Source organism: Pinus tabuliformis, chromosome 1_1, assembly GCF_031772625.1.
Source record: "Pinus tabuliformis cultivar Carrire ecotype Pingquan chromosome 1_1, CPIR1, whole genome shotgun sequence".
NCBI lineage: Eukaryota > Viridiplantae > Streptophyta > Pinopsida > Pinales > Pinaceae > Pinus > Pinus tabuliformis.
In genome coordinates, this window is record NC_142297.1 from 550,842,435 (window position 1) to 550,862,979 (window position 20,545).

Below are 20,545 nucleotides of genomic sequence, written 5' to 3' on the forward strand. Positions count from 1 at the left end.
GGTTCTTATCACATGGGTCCATTAGAATCCTAAGTTTGAAATAGTCCTTCGTGAGATCCCAGGAGCAATGTAAATAATTTTTTTTAAAGACGGATTGATTCTATACCTCCTGTTGATTGGTTGGCTTCGCATGTCAACTCGGTCACAATCAACCAATCAACCGGGCATCTTTAAGTTGATCGCAGATTCCCTGAATATTCGGAAATTGGATAATATGGGTGCAGTCAATTTTTTGACCATGTCCATCAGATTCCTGAATATTCAAGAAATTTGCAATCGACTTAAGCTCGGGACAATCAACCCACTCATTCTTGTTAATCACTCCTCCTGTCCTTCTGCCCGAGGTTGTTAAGAAATTGTTCTCCTATCCTTCTGGGATAAAACCTCTGGCCTAGCGTTGTCAAAAAAATGTTCTCTTATCTTTCTGGGATAAAGCCTCCGGCCCAGCGTTGTCAAGTTTCGTCTCTCGACGTTGTCAAGTTCTGTCTCCTGGTGATGTCTAGTTCTATCTCCCGATGTTGTCAAGAGATGGACTTCCGTCAAGACTTTAGAAAAAAACTAAGTATTGTGCTCCTCTTCGTGTCTGGCTTCTGCTACCAACTCGTCCTTCGATTCTTCTCTAATCCTCTGGTCTTATTCAACTTATACACGTTGATCCAGCCTGGTTCTTCAATCTACCTCTGTGCATTCAATTCCTCTGTATTTGAATTGCATTCTGAGGCATTATCCCTCATGATCTTTAAACAATGACACTGTGGCCTTTGTGTACTTTTGACGGCACTTTCTCTTAGTGCAATTCCACCTGATCTTCGATTCACTTGCAATTAACATGTATATATTGAATTCAACATAATACACAGAATCAACTTCGTATTGTAAAAAGACTTTGAGAATGGCCAGAATCTCAACACGCAGGTCAAACATTTGCATCAAAGTGTTTCTTCTATTAATATATGTACATAAATACTTTACATAGGCCCTTGTAGCCATATTTACATTGCATGGCCCTTTCTTGGCTTTGAAGCAATACTTGACTCCTCAAGCCTCTTCGTTCTCTCTCTTTCCCCACACACACATGATCTTATTTTAGCTACATATTTATACATAAGGATTCTAAACTATATTATGGTTTAGATCCATAAAATCCTCACCTAAAACCCCTATTCTAGGATTCCTAGGTCCATAAATATTTCAACAATCTAACTTCCCTCATTTCTCTCTAACTCTCTCAAATATTCTCGATATATATATTCTAAAAGAGAGATCTAGTTACAATACTCCTCATTTTCATCACTTGTGTACATTTCTTAAGAAAACATACGAAAACACAATTAAATAAATAATTACACTCAATTAGGGAACCAACTCCCTTGGTAAATGAAAATGACTATTCTAGTCAAAAGTTATTTTGATTTGGAGGTAAGATGCTCGTGCATCAATAGTACAGAAAGGAAATAAATTGAACTAATCTATGATTGTAGAAGAAACACATAGTATTACCAAAATACTCCAAGAGATAAATAGAATTTGATCAACAAGAAATTTATAAACGAGAAATTTATAAACTAAAGATCAAGCTTCTAGGATTGAACATGTTCTACAATCCTTATCTTGATCTTTCTTACATACATCTTTCACTCAGAAGCACATCTTCCTTTAGATACTTATTAATTTCTTGATTCTACCCTATCCTAGGCAAACATATTTAATTGTTGTGATTGATCACTTCCTAGATGTGCTTGTTCACTCTTAGGGAACATAGTTGAAGTGACCTTACCCCAGAAAGAAAGAATAATATGTGGGAGGAAACTTGGTTTAATGCGAGATAAGTCATGTCTTACTACTAACAAGCCTTTAAATTTCCAAATCATATGATTAATGCAAGGCTCGCATTACTTGTTCATATAGTGAGGAGAATGAAGAGATTTGTCACTAGGGATATGAGATCAAGACATGACACATGAGATCAAAGTCAGTGGGCAATGAGTGTTAGATTGTCATCAATCCGGGAATGCAATGATAGGGTCATCCGCTTAGGGAAAGGAACGTACCTTGGAATCTAGGCATAGGGACCAAGGATAAGGGTGGAAGATGATTTACACATTATGAGTCTCAGAACATAGAGCTTCGTTGGTGGGAGGGTGGGAATGCTACTTCGAGCGCTTCACTCAGTGAGGGCATTATTAGTTGTACACATGGATATATATGGTTGGAGTGATTAATCATAAGCAAAAATAGATTTTTGGGCCTAGGAAGCCGGCAAGTTGTACATGTGGACATCTCGTAGTGAATTGGAGCTAAAGCATTAAAGGTTATCATGTAAATTGGAAAGGAACCACACAATAGAAAAATCGTAGCCAAATGTACACATTGATGGCCAATTGGTAATTAGAGGAAATCCCTATAGAAGAATAAGAAATATGTGTGAAGTGCATGCTCCAACAAAGGCTCCACCAACCATATGTGCTGATGCCTAGGAAAGAATCAGAGGTAAGGCCCATTGGTCGATCAGTAATGAATGAGTAATAACAAGAGCAGCGTTGAGCATACATATGGATGACTAGTGGGGAGTTGTCGAAATAAGTCACTTGGGAACTATGTGAATTTGAGGAGAGGTCCAATAGAGGAAACATCTCTAGCCATACACGTGGATGGCTGGCAATGTGTCCAAGAATTGAGAATTGGAGTGCTCATTCGAGACTAGGGGAAAGGTACATGGACCAAGAAATGGCCACTTGATTGACATATGGATGAGTGGCAGGGAAAAAAAAGTTGAATGTAGATAATTCCAATACTATGTGTTGTTTCGGAAATTGGAGCACTTAAAGATGGGAAACAAAAATATGAATAAGTAGGGGCTCACTGATTAATTTGAAACCAAAGTAACATAAAACAAAAATGGTACCCAAGAAAAAGATAAAAACACAGATACTTTACTTAGGTTTGTTGAGACTTCAACAAAGTCATATAATGAGTTTATATCTGTTGAATTTCAAAGTAGTTTATGGAATTAATTTCATCATCCTTTATGATGGTATTGATAACATTTGCAATCCAAAATGAATCCCCTTACCGATAGGATCCTTGAGTAATCTAAGTAACATGCAACATGGATACTCATTCTTCATCCAAGGAGTACCCATGTTGCATACTTTCGATGGACCCTACTACATGAAAAATAATAAATACATGTAGCTTGGTCCATCGAAAGTATGCAACATGAGTGCTCTTTGGATGAAGAATTTGAGTAAAACTGTAGGGGGATAAGTTGAAAAAATAGTTTTTAATTTTTTTGTTTTTTGATCTTTTCACTTTTTTACTCCAAAAATGGTGAATCATCCCTCATCTTGAATCCTATTGGTTCTGATAAAGTTGATTTCGGTTGTACATTTTTGTTTTGAGACCCATTTTAGACCTCAAAATTTCTCTAATAACATCTCCATTCGTACAAGTGGATAGCTATCGTTGGAGTGATTGATCATGAGAAAAAAAAAAATGTTGTTTGGGCCTAGGAACTCAACAAATCTTCGATGTCTTCAATCATTTATGTCCTTGGTTTGCCATAGTACTAGGTCTGCAAATGAATTTATCAAGAGAGCCTTTGATTTCTGAGCTTGAAGAGGGACTCAACCTCACCTTCTAACAACAAAACTCAAGATATTTGAGCCAACTAAATTCAATAAGTGACCTTAAGAGGATCAACTTCAGATTTTGCCAAGCTTCTCAAATTCAATAATTTGACCTTCAGGTAGTCCTATGATCAATAACCTTTCTTGACTTTATTTGGTCCAAAGAAGAATTTCAGAGACTAAATCATGTTACTAAAGATCTTTATGGTGCAATGCAGGATATGTCACTGAGGTATTGTAAATTCAGGGTAATGCTAAAATCAAGGGTTATTGATTTCGATCATTATAATAACCTGAACACACTTGACCATAGATATAGCATTCCACAACTTTTTCATCTTTCATCCTTCAGAGATTAATCAATATGGACCTTTCAGACCGATAACTCGGTCTTGACTGACAAAGCTTCTTTATGATGACAAGAGATCATCTACGAGCACTTCAAATGAAAATTTTAATGACACATGCCTCTTGTTCCAATTATTAACCACAGACTTCTGCCTTCGCTAATCTCTCTATAGGTTTGCGTTTCCAGCCTCATACTCTTCTTGGAACAAACCATCACTGCGATGTGCTTTTAAATAATTCAAATTTAAATTTTCCATTAGTCATGTACAGATCCTTCAATAATCTCATGGCATTGTTGGCTTAGCAGACAGATGTTTTCGAACTCCTTTCGACTGCTTCTTTCAAAGTGACACAAGCTCGGCTTCCCAATAAAGTATTGTTTACGACTTCTTCAAACATGAAATCCAAACATGAAGACTCCTTCTAATTGACTTAGTTGTTAGCTTATAAGACCTTGCTGGCTGAGGCTTCTCGACCATAGTATATTTATGATTATGTTAGAACAAAGCATCACAAGTTAGTGCTTAGATTTTTCTTTGAAAACAAGGTATGCTCCAGGTTTATACAACTTTGATCCAATCGCATAGTCGATACACATCAAAATTGATTGTGATTTTTCTGAGACAATTGGACCTGAGATCTTCTCGGCCTTCCGAAGATTGTCATGAGGCCTTTCGACCTTCTGCAACCTGACTGAGATATCCTCGGTCTCTGATTTGTCAAACTAGGACTGAGATTACTTGTCTATTTCCTGAGGCTCTTGATCCTCTTTACGGCCTTCATATAATAATGCAAGTCTTCTTAACACGATAGCAATGTAAGTAGATTCTGATAGACTTTTGATGACACCTTTTCTTGCCTTTTATTTGATCATCTCGGACTACTTGGATCTCCTTCTGAGAATATGCCTTTGTATCCTCCTTATTTCGACCTATTCAAGAATTGAAGTCTTCAGTCCTCAAAATTAATGAAGTGAGGTCAGAATCTTGGGGATTCTGCCTTCTTTTATAGACATCAAAGCAGATTTTGGCTTTATTAGGAATAATCCATAATCTGGAAAATAACTTGGTTTCTCAAGGCCCTCAATCTGAGGTTTCTCCTAGGGTTTTTCGGACAGAGACCTGAAATAACTTCGGCCCACTGCAATGGTGTATGAGGCTATTTCGATCCTTTAATATGCGGACTGAGGCATCTCGGCCGACAAGTTCAGAGGGCATTTGGAGATTCGAAACATAATGGGGTTTATTCTCGGCTTGAAGCCTTTAGCAAAATATGGTTTTCTTCTAGCAGAGAAACTAGGGCAACTAGGGCACTCTCCATAACAAATTTTCAGATTTTTGGCCTATTGTATTTAGGTCTTCTTTAAATAAGTTGCAGATTTTTTTGGTAGATAAGATAAGATAATTATATTTATGTCTAACTAATGACCACAAAGTAGCTCAAAGGGACTGTTGAGTACACTGATGTATATACAAAGTGGGAGAACCAAATGGTCTACTATAAAAAATACAATGCATGAAGTAAATCAACATCTGGCCCTAGCGGAGAAGATCTAGGAGCTAATAACTCTGAGGATCAGACCCATCTCTCCTAACATCTGCGGCTGAATGAATAACACTGAAGAAACTCAACAAAGTCTGTTGGCCCGATGAAGAGTTGATGGCAAGTGCAGAGTGTCCACTAAATCGTATCCTAGGGGGTTCACACGCTACTGAATGCTGGAGGACCTAGTTTGTCTCCTAGGAACGGATCTGAGACGGAACCGCTGTTGAGATCTTGTGTGGCAGGGTGAGGTCCCACAGATCCTCACTGATCTGGAGTCTGGATACGTACTAGTATCAATCGATCTCTTGGTGCCCCTGTCTGAATGTAGTACCCTGAAAAATGTCGTGATCCTCTGTGTCAGGTCTGGTCTGATGGGAGGCTGAAGAATATGCGCTCGGAACCTAAGAGCCTCCTGCATATATAGGGCCAAATATCTCTGATTGGGGTACCTGAAAAAGTCGGCGAAGGTCCGAGAATCTCTGAACAAGCAATGAAACCTTCCTCTAATCTCGTAGTAGACATGGCATCCAAAGATGAAGTGCACCTCGGTCTCCACTTCCTGTAAACGACATACCTAGCAGAGTCTCTCTAGTGTATCCACCTGGTGCACTACTTGGACTAGAGCTTCTTTCTCCTCAAATAAGGTTGTGCGAAATTCTAATAATATATAACTTCTTATTGGTAATTACTTCTAATGATACTTATTTAAAATTTATTTACATTCATATTAATCATTAAACAATTACACAAAAGATTATCAACAACATAACAAGAATGACAGTAAAATCATAAAAAACAATCACACAAAAAAACACAAAACATTTTACAGTGAAAAAACCAACCCACCAGGGAAAAACCTGTGACAAGAAACACATCTAAGTCAAACACTGGGTGAAACTTACCATTAACATAATTTTGGTCAAACCTGGTCTATTAGCCCTTCAGTTAAGTCATTCTTCTGTCCAAAAAACTCAGCCTATACAACGAAACGAGTTGGCGAAATAAGTCACAGTGGAACGACATGAATTTCAGGAGAGGTCCAACAGAGGAAACATCTCTAACCATACATGTGGATGACTAGCAGTGCGCCCGAGAATTAGGAATTTGAGTGTTCATCTGAGAGTAGGGGAAAGGTATGTGAACCAAGAAATGGTTGCTTGATTTACAAATGGATGATTGGCAGGGCAACAAAGTTGAAGGTAGATAAGATCAACGGTCTATGTTGCTTATCCAATCAGAACACTTAAAGCTAGGAAACCAAAATATGAAACAAAAATATGGGTTTACTGATTAATTCAAAACCAAAGTAACATAAAACAAAAGTGTTACATTGTGGAATTAATTTTGTCATGCCAGGCAGTAACTCCTCAAGGCAAAAACGATTCGTATGTTTATTCTTTTAGGGTGGCCTTATTGTTGAGATTGCAACAAGATGATGGAGCTTAGTGAAAAGAGTCGCCTTCACTAAGTGGGCCCGCAGGCAAATTATGGCGCAAGTTCTATTTTTTATCACAGTGTGGATGATCACAGTGTGGGTGACCACAGTGTGAGTGATCACAATGTGGGTGACCAATGTGTGAGTGACCACAGTGTGGGTGATCAAAGTCTATTTTTAGACTGGCTGTCAAAAATAGAAAAGTCAAATATTATTGTCTCATAATAATATTTGGACTATAAACTTGATCTTATTCTCTTGGAGCACTTCAGTTTGAGCTACAAATGTGGCCCATCCAGCTGTCAGAAGGAAGTACGCTTTTCTTATGAGTCAGTTGAGTTGTTGCATGCATGACTTCAGTTAGAACTCAATCAGTTGAGTTTGGTGGAGTTGATTGTGGAGTTGATGGAGTTGTGTTCAATTTGACTTGGTTAAACTAGTTGTAGTTAGTCTAACTGAAAATAGACTAATGATGAGTTGTTAAACTAATTATTAACTCATAATACAACTATAGAATACATCAGTTAACTCAGTTGCATGTCAGTGCATGTTCAGTTCGGCAGGGACAGGTGTTAGAGAATCAGATTGCTATCAATTGTGACTATAGTTGTGCATCAGATCTTGCACAATCAAGGGATTGAGTATGCCAATGAGTTTGCTCATGTATTTTGCCCAGTTTGTAGCTTCTGCTCACGTCTTACACATTGTGAGTGATTTTTTGGAGGTGAAATACGAGTTTGGTAGACCATTCTCATTCATTCTTGAGCAGGTATTGAGCAGTGGAGGCAGGCAAGCAGTGGAATAGATTTGGAGATCAGATCTTAGTTGTATTATGTGTAACAGGTGGAGCTAGTACTGGATTGCTTGTGATAAGCATTGTACTTTGTAATGTTACATGGTCTCAATCATTAATATACAGATAGTGTGGGGTTTTTAGCGAGATGCTTTCCCCGGGTTACATACTATGTTAATGTGTGAATGCTCTTGATGTTTTATTGTTATTGATGCTGCTATATTGATGATCAACGTAGAGGAGCTTATGTATTGTGTATGTATTCCGCAATAGTACATGATCAGGATAATCTTTGTTGAATATGTGTTAAATTATTCAAAATTTCTACATGGTATCGGAGCAGCTTGATTTGTAGAAGAGATTTTTACATGATATCAAGCGAGGGTTGATCATCAGATCTACTATTCAGAAAGTGTTTACATTCTATTTCTTCAGGCAGAGTCTGTAATCGGGCCAGGTAGCCTCTGGATTCATCCTTCTTTTGGAAGGTGAGATATCCGGTGAATGCCCATACAGTCAATCTCTGTACGAGAAATATTGTGTTCTCACGAATTCTAGATCGGAAGCGGTTGAGTTGGAGCTGGTGGAAATTCGAATTTGCAGCAGTGTTGTTGAAAATGTCTTTCAACGGATTGCAAATGTTATTCCAAAGCAAGAGCGACCTGGCGCTCAAGGATAAACTCAGAAACAATAAAGGTGAGAATGGATCTTCATCAAAGGTATCTGATGAAGAGAATTGCGCTTTGGCTGCCAAAGCAAAGAAGGGGAAGAACAAGAAAGTTTTTCATTCCGGTGCGAAAGGCAAGAAGCAGGATATGTCCAACGTGAAGTGTTTTCACTGTCACCAGCACGGACACTATGCCACTAATTGTGCGCAGAAGAAGAAGAACAAGCAGGCTGCTGGATCTTCAGCAGGAGAGGCTCTAGCCTCACAGTTTGAGCTTGTTTTTTCATTGATCGCATGCTTGGTTTCAAGTGTGATGGGATCAGTGTGGTTCTTGGACAGTGGTGCGTCTTTTCACATGACGGGAGATAGAGATTTGTTCTCTGATCTGGAGGACAAAGATCTTGGAGTGCACATCGAGATGGGCGATGATGGTAGATACAGTGCGATCGGTATCGGTACCATTTCCTTTGAGAGGGAGTCTGGTAAACCCTTCGTATTGAAGGAAGTCATGCAAGTTCCAGGATTGACGAAGAATCTCATCTCAGTGGCGATGTTAGAAGACAAGGGGTATGATGTTGTTTTCAACGAGGGAAAGGCTTTCCTGCACAGCAAGACAACTGGTGAGACCCGGAAGATAGGAGTTCGAGTGAGGAACCTTTATCAGTTGCATGTAGATGGATGCGCAGCAATGGCGGGCAAGGCAGAAGGATTGGTGAGCCGGGATGATGGCGATTTGTGACACAGGAGATTGGGTCACCTTCACCATGGAGCCTTGAAGATACTGCAGCAGATCACTACAGGGCTTCCTAAAGGCACACTTGCGCAGTCAGATCAGTGCAAGGGGTGTACTTTGGGGAAGTTTGTGAAAGCCACCTTTCACGAGAAGGATAGTCGCGCCACAACGATCCTTGAGAGAATTCACACAGACGTGTGTGGACCTTTCTCAATCGCTTCGACAGCAAAACACAGGTATTATGTGATTTTTGTTGATGATTTCTCTCATAAGTGCTGGATCTTCTTCATGCAGAAGAAGAGCGAGACATATTCAAAGTTCTGTGAATTCAAAGCACTGGTCGAGAAGGAGTCGGGGAAGAAGGTGAAGGCTCTTAGGAGCGATAATGGTGGTGAATACATCTCGGACGAGTTTAAGGATTTCTGCAAGGCAGACGGGATTCGTAGAGAGCTCATAGCTCCCAATAACCCACAGCAGAACGGGGTAGCTGAGCGGAAGAACAAAACGATTGTGGGTGCTGCACGAGTAATGTTGCATGATCAGGGCCTACCCCTTCACTTGTGGGCGGAAGCATGCAATACAGCAGTTTATGTGCAGAACCGTTGTCCTCATAGGATACTTGGCATGAGTACACCTGAGGAGACTTATTCTAGTAAGAAGCCTGATCTTTCTCATTTGAGGATTTTTGGTGCTAACGTTTACATGCATGTGACGAAGGATGCCAGGAAGAAGTTGGAGCCGACCGCAAAGGTTGGGATATTTGTGGGGTACACTGATACACCCCACAACTATCGTGTGTATTTGCCAGACAGTGGTAAAACTGTTGTGCGACGGGATATAAAATTTCAGGAGGAGAAAGCCATGAAGTGTTCGCTTGAGAGGGAGCTACACTTGCATGCAGATGAGGAGCTATTAGTTCCTAAGGATGAGCTTCAGGACGTGGATCAGCCATAGGACGAGGTTCATGGAGTGGAAGAAACCACTCATGCAGCGCCAACCATCAGAGGGCGAAAGCGCTTGACAGAAGCTGAGCGACTGGCTCAAGATGCAGAGAAAATTGTAGGACCACCTACAGCCCAACGCAGGCAGAGACAGTCACCTGATCGGTACACTGGATACATGGCTCTGATGAGCAAGTGTGTTGTGACTGAGCCATCCTCTTTCGAGGAAGCTGTGGATGATCCCGCATGGGTAGACACCATGGTGGAAGAGTATGATTCTATTGTCAGAAACAGTGCATGGGAGATTGTTCCTAGACTAGAATGGAAATCAGTGGTGGGTTTGAGATGGATCTACAAAGTCAAGCAGGCAGCTGATGGGAGTGTGGAGAAGTACAAGGCAAGATTTGTTGCCCGAGGCTTTTCACAGATAGAGGGGATCGATTATGAGGAGACCTTTGCACCTGTCGCAAGGTATTCTTCCATACGGATGATTCTTGCTCTCTCAGCGCAGATGGGATGGCACATTCATCAGATGGATGTGAAGACTGCGTTCCTCAATGGAGTCATTGAGGAGGAGGTGTACATTGAGCAGCGCGAAGGCTTTGAGGTCTTCAGCAGCGAGTCGCATGTGTGCAGGCTCAAGAGAGCGTTGTATGGGTTGAAGCAAGCACCACGTGCTTGGTACACACGGATAGACAGCTATTTCACAGGACTTGGATTCTCCAATGGCGAGGCAGATCATAACCTATACCAGATTGTGGTGGAGGGTAAGTTGCTTATCATTGTACTGTATGTTGATTTGATTCTAACGGGTGATGAGCTGTTGATACTGTCATGCAAGAAGGATCTTGCTACAGAGTTTGAGATGAAGGACTTGGGCCTCCTTCACTATTTCCTAGGATTGGAAATATGGCAGCGCAGTGGTGGACTGTTTGTTTCTCAGGGCAAGTATGCTCGGGAGATACTGGAGAAGTTCAACATGCATGGCTGCAAGCCTGTTGATACTCCTCTTCCTGGAGGTTGGAGGAAGGAGGATGCCACTTCGGGAGAAGAAGTGAATGCCACTGTTTATCAACAGTTGGTGGAGTCGCTGATGTATTTGGTCAATAAACGACCTGATATATGTTATGCAGTTAACCAGCTTTCACAAGCTATGGTTAAGCCTACCAAGCTCTTCTGGAAGGCGGGCAAGCATGTATTGCGCTACTTGAGAGGCACATCGGGATATGGTTTGTGGTACAGACAGGAGGATGAGGTGAAGCTATGTGGCTTCACGGATGCAGATTGGGCAGGGAGCCCAACGGACAGAAAGAGCACATCAGGAGGGGTCTTCAGTATTGGATCGACAGCAGTTTCTTGGTACAGCAAGAAGCAGAGATCCGTGGCACTCAGTTCAGCGGAGGCCGAGTATATGGCAACAAGTTTTGCTGCATGCGAGGCTATATGGATGAGGAAGATCCTGGTTGGTTTGTTCAGTTCTCATTTGGATCCTACTGTGATTTACTGTGATAACCAGAGTTGCATTAAACTCTCGGCTAATCCTGTATTTCATGATAGATCTAAGCATATTGACATCAGGTACCATCATATCAAAGATTGTGTGCAGCGGAGGATCATGTTGCTTTCATACATTCCAACGGAGGATCAGGATGCTGATATTCTGACAAAGGCTCTCACTAGGAGCAAATTCGAGTACCACCGAGGCAGGATAGGGGTCGCTGATAATCCATATCTTGTCGAGAGGGAGTGTTGAGATTGCAACAAGATGATGGAGCTTAGTGAAAAGAGTCGCCTTCACTAAGTGGGCCCGCAGGCAAATTATGGCGCAAGTTCTATTTTTGATCACAGTGTGGATGATCACAGTGTGGGTGACCACAGTGTGAGTGATCACAATGTGGGTGACCAAAGTGTGAGTGACCACAATGTGGGTGATCAAAGTCTATTTTTAGACTGGCTGTCAAAAATAGAAAAGTCAAATATTATTGTCTCATAATAATATTTGGACTATAAACTTGATCTTATTCTCTTGGAGCACTTCAGTTTGAGCTACAGATGTGGCCCATGCAGCTGTCAGAAGGAAGTACGCTTTTCTTATGAGTCAGTTGAGTTGTTGCATGCATGACTTCAGTTAGAACTCAATCAGTTGAGTTTGGTGGAGTTGATGGAGTTGTGTTCAGTTTGACTTGGTTAAACTAGTTGTAGTTAGTCTAACTGCAAATAGACTAATGATGAGTTGTTAAACTAATTATTAACTCATAATACAACTATAGAATACATCAGTTAACTCAGTTGCATGTCAGTGCATGTTCAGTTCAGCAGGGACAGGTGTTAGAGAATCAGATTGCTATCAGTTGTGACTATAGTTGTGCATCAGATCTTGCACAATCAAAGGATTGAGTATGCCAATGAGTTTACTCATGTATTTTGCCCAGTTTGTAGCTTCTGCTCACGTCTTACACATTGTGAGTGATTCTTTGGAGGTGAAATACGAGTTTGGTAGACCATTCTCATTCATTCTTGAGCAGGTATTGAGCAGTGGAGGCAGGCAAGCAGTGGAATAGATTTGGAGATCAGATCTTAGCTGTATTGTGTGTAACAGGTGGAGCTGGTACTGGATTGCTTGTGATAAGCATTATAATTTGTAATGTTACATGGTCTCAATCATTAATATACATATAGTGTGGGGTTTTTAGCGAGATGCTTTCCCCGGGTTACATACTGTGTTAATGTGTGAATGCTCTTGATGTTTTATTGTTATTGATGCTGCTATATTGATGATCAACGTAGAAGATCTTATGTATTGTGTATGTATTCCGCAATAGTACATGATCAGGATAATCTCTGTTGAATATGTATTAAATTATTCAAAATTTCTACACTTATTATATACATAAGAGAGATATTGTTCAGTTCATCTCTCCATGACTGTTCACATTACTTATTTATTTATTTACATTATGTTCACCCAATCCTGATGATTAGGTGTCAACATTCCCCCCCTTAATCTGAAGGGATGTTGGTGAGTCCAAGCATCATTCTGAATCGTTCAAGCTTTTCTCTTCCAAGCGCTTTGGTGAAGATGTCTGCAATTTGCTCATTAGTGGAACAATGACGGAGATGGATTGTTTTGGCCTCAACATGATTTCGAATCAGATGATATTTAGTATTGATGTGCTTCGTTCGATCATGGAACTTTGGGTTCTTGGCCAACTTTATTGCAGAGGTATTGTCAATCATGAGTGGAGTTGATTGTACTTGTTTTACCTGCAAATCTTCAAGAATTTTCCTGAGCCACACAATTTCTTTTGTTGCTTCAGCTGCTGCCACGTATTCTGCTTCTGTTGTGGAATCTGCTGGAACTGATTGTTTGCGTGATCTCCAGGAGACAACTGCTGATCCAAGAATCATAGCATACCCTGAAGTAGATAACCCAATTTCTTTGTCTCCATCGAAGTCTAAATCAGAGTATCCAATCAGGCTGAAGTCGTCCACCTGTGTATATTTGATTCCAAAGTCTTGAGTTCCCTTCAAGTAAATTAGAACTCTTTTTGCAGCAGACCAATGTCCCTCACAAGGCTTTTGCATAAACTTGGAGAGGATTCCAATAGCAAACGAAATGTCTGGTCTGGTAGTAGTTAGGTAGTTGAGACTTCCTACAAGCTGTCTATACTTTGTTGCATCCTCAAATTCTTTTCCTTCAATAGATGTGAGCTTTAAGTTTTGTTCCATTGGAGTAGTAAGAGGATTGCATCCTGTGATGCCAAACCTGTTCAACAGATCTCCAATGTATTTCTTTTGAGAAAGAAATATGGACTTCGGATGTTGGGTTACTTCAATGCCAAGATAGTAATGAACATAGCCCAAATCAGTCATTGCAAAACTTTTCCCCAATTCCTTCTTTATGGATGCAATGTAGCTTTCATTGTTCCCTGTCATCAAAAGATCATCTACATATACCACAAGACATACAACTATTTTTCCAACTTTCTTGACAAATAAAGTTGCATCATCAAGATCATAATGTTTGAAATTGAGTTTCAGAAGATGCTCAGTTAGTTTTTCATACCAGGCTCGCGGTGCTTGTTTGAGGCCATACAAGGACTTTACCAGTTTGCATACTTTATGTTCATGTCCTTTCATAGCAAATCCTTCAGGCTGGGACATAAAAACATTCTCTTTTAGATCTTCATTCAAGAAAGCAGTTTTTACATCCATTTGATGGACTTTCCAACCATTATGAGCTGCTAGTGCAAAGAGTGTCTGGATGGTAGCCCATTTTGCTATGGGAGCAAAAGTCTCCTCATAATCGACCCCTTCCTTCTGTGCAAAACCTTTTGCCACAAGCCTAGCTTTGTGCTTGTCAAGTGAGCCATCAACTTTATACTTGTTCTTGTAGACCCACTTGCAGCCAATTGATTTGGTTCCTAATGGAGGATCAACCAGCTTCCAAGTGTCATTCTTTATGAGGGCATCATACTCCTTTTGCATCGCTTCTTTCCATTCATCATGAGAAGCAGCTTCTTTGAAGGAAGTTGGTTCAAAATCTGTAGACAAGTTCAATTCACAATCATAAGAAACATCCATATCAAAAGGTGAATTAGAGTCATCCACATCACCTCCATTTTGCCGGTTTGAATTTCTAGTTCCTGTCTTTCCAACCTCATCAGGATGAACACTTTCAAGTGTCTTTGTCAGCCACTTTGGGGGACATTTCTCAGATGGTCCAAGTGCTCCATTGATCGAGTTGGGACTGAATCAAGATTGAGACTCCCAATTCTATCAATCACATCACTTAAAGCATCATCCGTTGTTGGAGTTTCATGAGGGGGAGAGTGTCCTTCAGAAGAAGATTCTACGTGTTGATCTAGTATAGAATCCCCCCTTCAATATGTGGAATCTGATTATCACATTCTTGAAATGATTTTTCTTTTGCGAATCTATCCAAGCGATCAAGTTGCCGCTCAACAACATTGTCAGTTTTGGATGATTCAAGAAAAATTACATCTCTAGATACAACAAACTTCTTATTTACTTCATCATAGAGACGGTATGCTTTGGAGGTGTTTGAATACCCCAGAAAAATACACTTACGACTTCTTGCACCAAGTTTGTTTCTATGTATCTTTGGTATCAAAGCATAACAGGTGGAACCAAAGACCCTGAGGTGCTTTACCAAAGGAACATGTCCATACCACATTTCATATGGAGTCTTGTTTCTAATAGCATTAGATGGACATCTATTCTTTATATATGCAGCACATAGAACAGCATCAGCCCAAAACATTAGCTTTACATTTTTTAAGAAGAGCATGGATCGTACCATATTTAAGATTGTCCTATTCATTCTTTCAGCTACAACATTCTGTTGGGGCTTATAAGGCACAGTTGTTTGATGTTTGATCCCATGTTGGCGAAGATAGTTTTCAAATTCATTTGATGTGTATTCTTTTCCATTATCAGTGCGAATAGACCCAATATGAGATTGTGCATCATTTTTAATCCATTTATGAAAATTCTTGAATGTTTGAAAAGTATCAGATTTGTTCTTCAATAAATAAACCCAGCACATTCTGGTGTAGTCATCAATAAATGTCATCATATATTTATTTCCATTTGCAGAAGGAACAGGCATTGGACCACATAAATCTGAATGAATGAGTTCAAGTTTTCTATGTGCTCTTGAATGTGAATCATGAAAAGACTGTTTGCTATGCTTTCCTAGAATACAAGCATCACATTGCTTAAATTTCCTAGGAATTGTAGGCAAACCAGCAACACCATTTTTCTTCAACAAGTGAAGACTGTCATAGTTCAAATGTCCAAATCTAGCATACCATAATAAACTTGATGGAAGTGTACCTTCTTCATGATGAGAATTGTATGAGAAATGTTGTGCATGAGCAGAGATTCCTTACAGCTTGAGAAGCCTTTCTTCTTCTATTCCCCTCATGACAAGTGAGTGGTCAGATGCTTTTCTTACCTCAAGCTTGCCATCAAACATATGAATGGAGTGACCTCGCTGGCAGATGTGGACCAAGGACAGCAAGTTTCTCTTGAGCTATGGGAGATATAGAACATGATGCAGAAGAAAGTCTGGAAGACCAGGCAGTTTAAGTCTGATTGTGCCAAGCCCTGATGGCTTGATTTTTGATTGGTCTGCAAAGTATATTGTTCCATCAACATTGTCAGTGAAATATTCAAAAAATTCTTTTCTATGAGTCATGTGGCGGGTTACTTCTGAATCAAGCAACCAATCATTTTTCCAAGAAGCAAGTGAAGCATTAAACAAATCTTCATTTACTCCAATGTTACATTGTGCCACAACATAGTGAGCAGATTCAGGTGCTTTACCTTTGTCTGTATCATCAGTTTTACCTTTCTATTGGTTTCTTTGCTGCTCAATTTTGTCCCATGGTAGCTTGCATGTAGAGGCATCATGTGATCCATTTCTTTTGCAGCGAATGCAGTGCAAATATGCCTTTTCTCCTTGAGAATGTCTGCCCCCCCCTGCCTCTGAAATATCTTCCTCTTCCTCTTCGACCACCTCTTCCTCTTGAAGAATCTTGCGTAGGATGCTTTTCTTTATGAGCAAGGCACACAGCCTCTTCAAAAGATTCAAGGGCTGTCTTCTTTCCAAAATCTTTCTCTCTTTCAGCAAACTTTTTCACAAGAGAGTCAAAGGTGGATATCTTTAAGATTTCCATTTTCTTGCAATGACTCAAGATAATTGGAGTAAGTAGGATAAAGTGCCTTGAGAAAAGCGATAAGAGGAATATCCAATTCAACCTTAGTGGATTTGATATCATGCATTATAGACTTTACTTCAAATGCAAGGGCAAGAGGATCATTATTTTGCAGTTCAAGAGTGAAGAGTTTAATCATGAGTTGAACAACTTCAAGTGCAGAATATGAGTCATAGAGTTCTTTCAACTTTTGTAAGGCTTCAAAGGCAGTTGAATATGACGAAATATGGTGACTCACCTCTTCATTTACAGATGTTGCGATTAATGCATAAGCTTTGCAGTTCTTGTTTTCCCAAATGACGAGCTCTTTGTCTGAGGTAGGTTGTATTAGTTCATTGTCTCCGTCTCCGACACACACTCCTTTCCATAACTCATTGAAAATGAGGGTGTGTTTTATCATCCGGGACCATTCAGGATAGTTCTCTTTGCCAGTGAGAACTATTCCCACCATGGATATGATTGAATGCATACTGTAACAAAAAAACTTCTGCTACAAAACTTTTACTCTTAATGGAAAAAAATATAGTTCTGATGTGACTGGACAGCAAACTCAAATTGACAGCAAATGTCAATACCCCAGAGATATATATCGGCCTTTTTTTGGTAATACGCACTATTCAAAATATATATGGGTTTCTTCTTCTTCTTCTTCTTTTTACATTGATTAACCAATGTCGCCCTTCAAAAAAATTTAACACACAGCTGCGATTTTAAAACATGCACAAAATCAGGCAGCGTACCAAAAACTGGAAGAAATCTTGTCAGCGTACCAAAACAGTCATTGTATAGGCAGCGTACTAAAATAGTTCAAGATACCAGCAGCGTATCACAAAATCAGGCAGCGTATCAAGAGTTCAAACTTAGGATAGCAGCGCACATACAAAACTTTTTTTTTATTTAAAAAAAAACATTCAACCATATCGTTGCATGCCTTGAGGGATGGCTTTCCATCCTTAATGTCCCTCACCGCTTCGCCCAGCTTACTGCCGCCGAGGTATTCGCTAAAGGAATGTCAGGCCGTTTTATACCATTGAAAGGATCATTTCGCGCACAGTCTTCAAGCTATCAATGCATATGTGAACAACACCAAGATTAACACAAGGTAACAAAGAGCTAACGCATGGACTTCAATCAACCACAGAGATGAACGCATTGTTCAACGCAGGTATGGATGCACAAAGATGAACGCATCGTTCAACGTAGGTCTGAACGCACCATTCAATGCAAGCACAAAGATTGTGTATCAGCTATACTACAACGAGAAGAGACTACACAAATAGCAATTGGGATAGACATTAGACAGGGGAAATGGCAGTATGGACAGCGCTTTTGAATGGAGTAGTGCATTGTATGGACAGCGCTTTTGAATGGAGCAGCGCATTGTATGGAGCAGGCTTTTAAATGGAGAGCAGAGGAGCAGAATAGGGAGTTACAAAGGGCATAAAAGCTAAAAAAGGAGTTGGCTCTGATACCATGTCAGGCCAGGCAGTAACTCCTCAAGGCAAAAATGATTCGTATGTTTATTCCTTCAGGGTGGCCTTATTATATACATGAGGGAGAGACTGTTCAGTTCATCTCCCGATGACTGTTCACATTACTTATTTATTTATTTACATTATGTTCACCCAATCCTGATGATTAGATGTCAACAAATTTCATCATCCTTCATAATTATATTGATAACATTTGCAATCCAAATTGAATCCCCTTACCGATAAGGCCATGATGAAAGTTGCAAGGCACCCGCCAACATTCAAATTCCCCCAAATGCATTAATAAAGCAATTGGATCCGTGTGTAATTCCCTCTCTCAACAGCGTAATTAAATGAAAGTGTTTGTGTTTAATGGTTTCTCTCAATAGTTGTTGATTTTATTAGCTTGAAAAGGGGCTTTTTCATATGATGGTGTCAGGCAGAATATGTGAAATTGCCTTTTTAGGTGATTGTTTGGGAAGTAAGTGATTATTATGATTTTTTTAAGCTTAATTTTAAAAAAATACATTAATTTATTAATTAATGTTGACTATTGAGTCAAGTTTTGAGGATAAATAATTTAATTGCTGAAGTGACTTAAATCTAATCTCTATTGCCGATCTTAAGTGATACCTAGGATTTGATCCTAGCCATTCATCACTGAGGATATTAGGGTTAGGGATTTGGCTTAATGAAATTATAAAATAAACTTAAGGGAGAGGTAAAAGACACATTGTAATTGAGAAAGTGATTTTCTCAAGGAGTGAGAGAATCAAAGACTAAAGAGATGGGTAAGGTGTGCAGCGGCATAATTTTGGGAGAGGAATTCAAGGAGGCTAAGCTTTTGGAGGAGGACAGGATATTGGAGGAGGTTGAAACTAGTGAGAATTCGAGTTTTCCATCAAAGGGTTTGCAAGAGGAAGGTTGAATTACTCAGTGTGCAAGGAGGCCGCACAGGTGAAGAAAAAGAGACCAACTTATAGGTTGAGGAACCGAGTTTTCTAGGACCGATATTTGAGTGTATTAAAATTTTAGTAGGTCAAATTCTCTAGAGGCCATAATTCAAAGGGGGTTGAAATCCAGGTTCCAATTAGTGTTGCATGTTCCATGTATTATTTGTGGGTTGAGGCCCTAATTTTCCTAAGTTAATAAAGTGAAGGAAAATTTGTTAGACAGAATTTTTTATTATTTTTTGTGGATTATTTTCTATTTATTTCCAATGCAAATATTTTCATGTGTGAAGTTAAAATACCAATGTATTTATTTCTAGCGGTTTTCAAAATTTTATTGAGAAAAATAATTTCTAGGTATAAAATAATTGTTAAAAAATATAAATCAGATCTAATATTAAAAGTTAACAAGGGTTGCTTCACTCATGCAAGGGGGTTGCTTAAGCTCATTGATATCTCTATGAAACTTGTAATACGCTTTTCAGCTTATATGAAGCAAAATAAGAAGAAAAAAAACTAGTGTATATTATTTCTTCACTTGTAAACACGCTCAATACATCGATACTGGAATCTAGCCTACATTCCCTATTGACTCAATACTTGGTACCTAATTCATACTTATAGAAAATGATACTTAGTGTCTAATCTCAAGTATCCATTGGCACTCAAATGACAAGCATGAACTCAATATTTAGATCAAGTAGATGGTGAGAATCAATGATTGTAACTTTTGTTTCCACTCTTTTTCTGTTTACGAAGATTCCTTGTCAACAAATATAAATCCACCTACCTAAAGTATTATTATGTGCAAGTGTTAAATTTTTTATATCATATATATATATATATATATATATATATATATATATATATATATATATATATATATAATTGTTTAGAATTCTTCTAAAGCAGTGATTGTCATTGCCTACAATCAAATTAAATAAGTCGAGCAAAGTAATTAAAGATTGGGACCTTAGATCGTATCTATTACAATCAAATTAAATAAGTCGAGCAAAGTAATTAAAGATTGGGACCTTAGATCGTATCTATGAAGAACGTGTTCGTTTTAATCATTTTCTCTAACCTTTAGAAATGTAAAACTTAGTAGCTAGCTTGTTTCCTTGTGGAATTTCATTTTATGACATGCAGATAAGTTTTGGAATAGATATATTGATTTGTTAACTATAAAAATCATATTATATCATGCCATTGTATTCCTTAGTATATTTTCTATAGTATGGTTTTAAGTATTTATTATTTCATCAACATCTGGTAATTTTTATATTTTT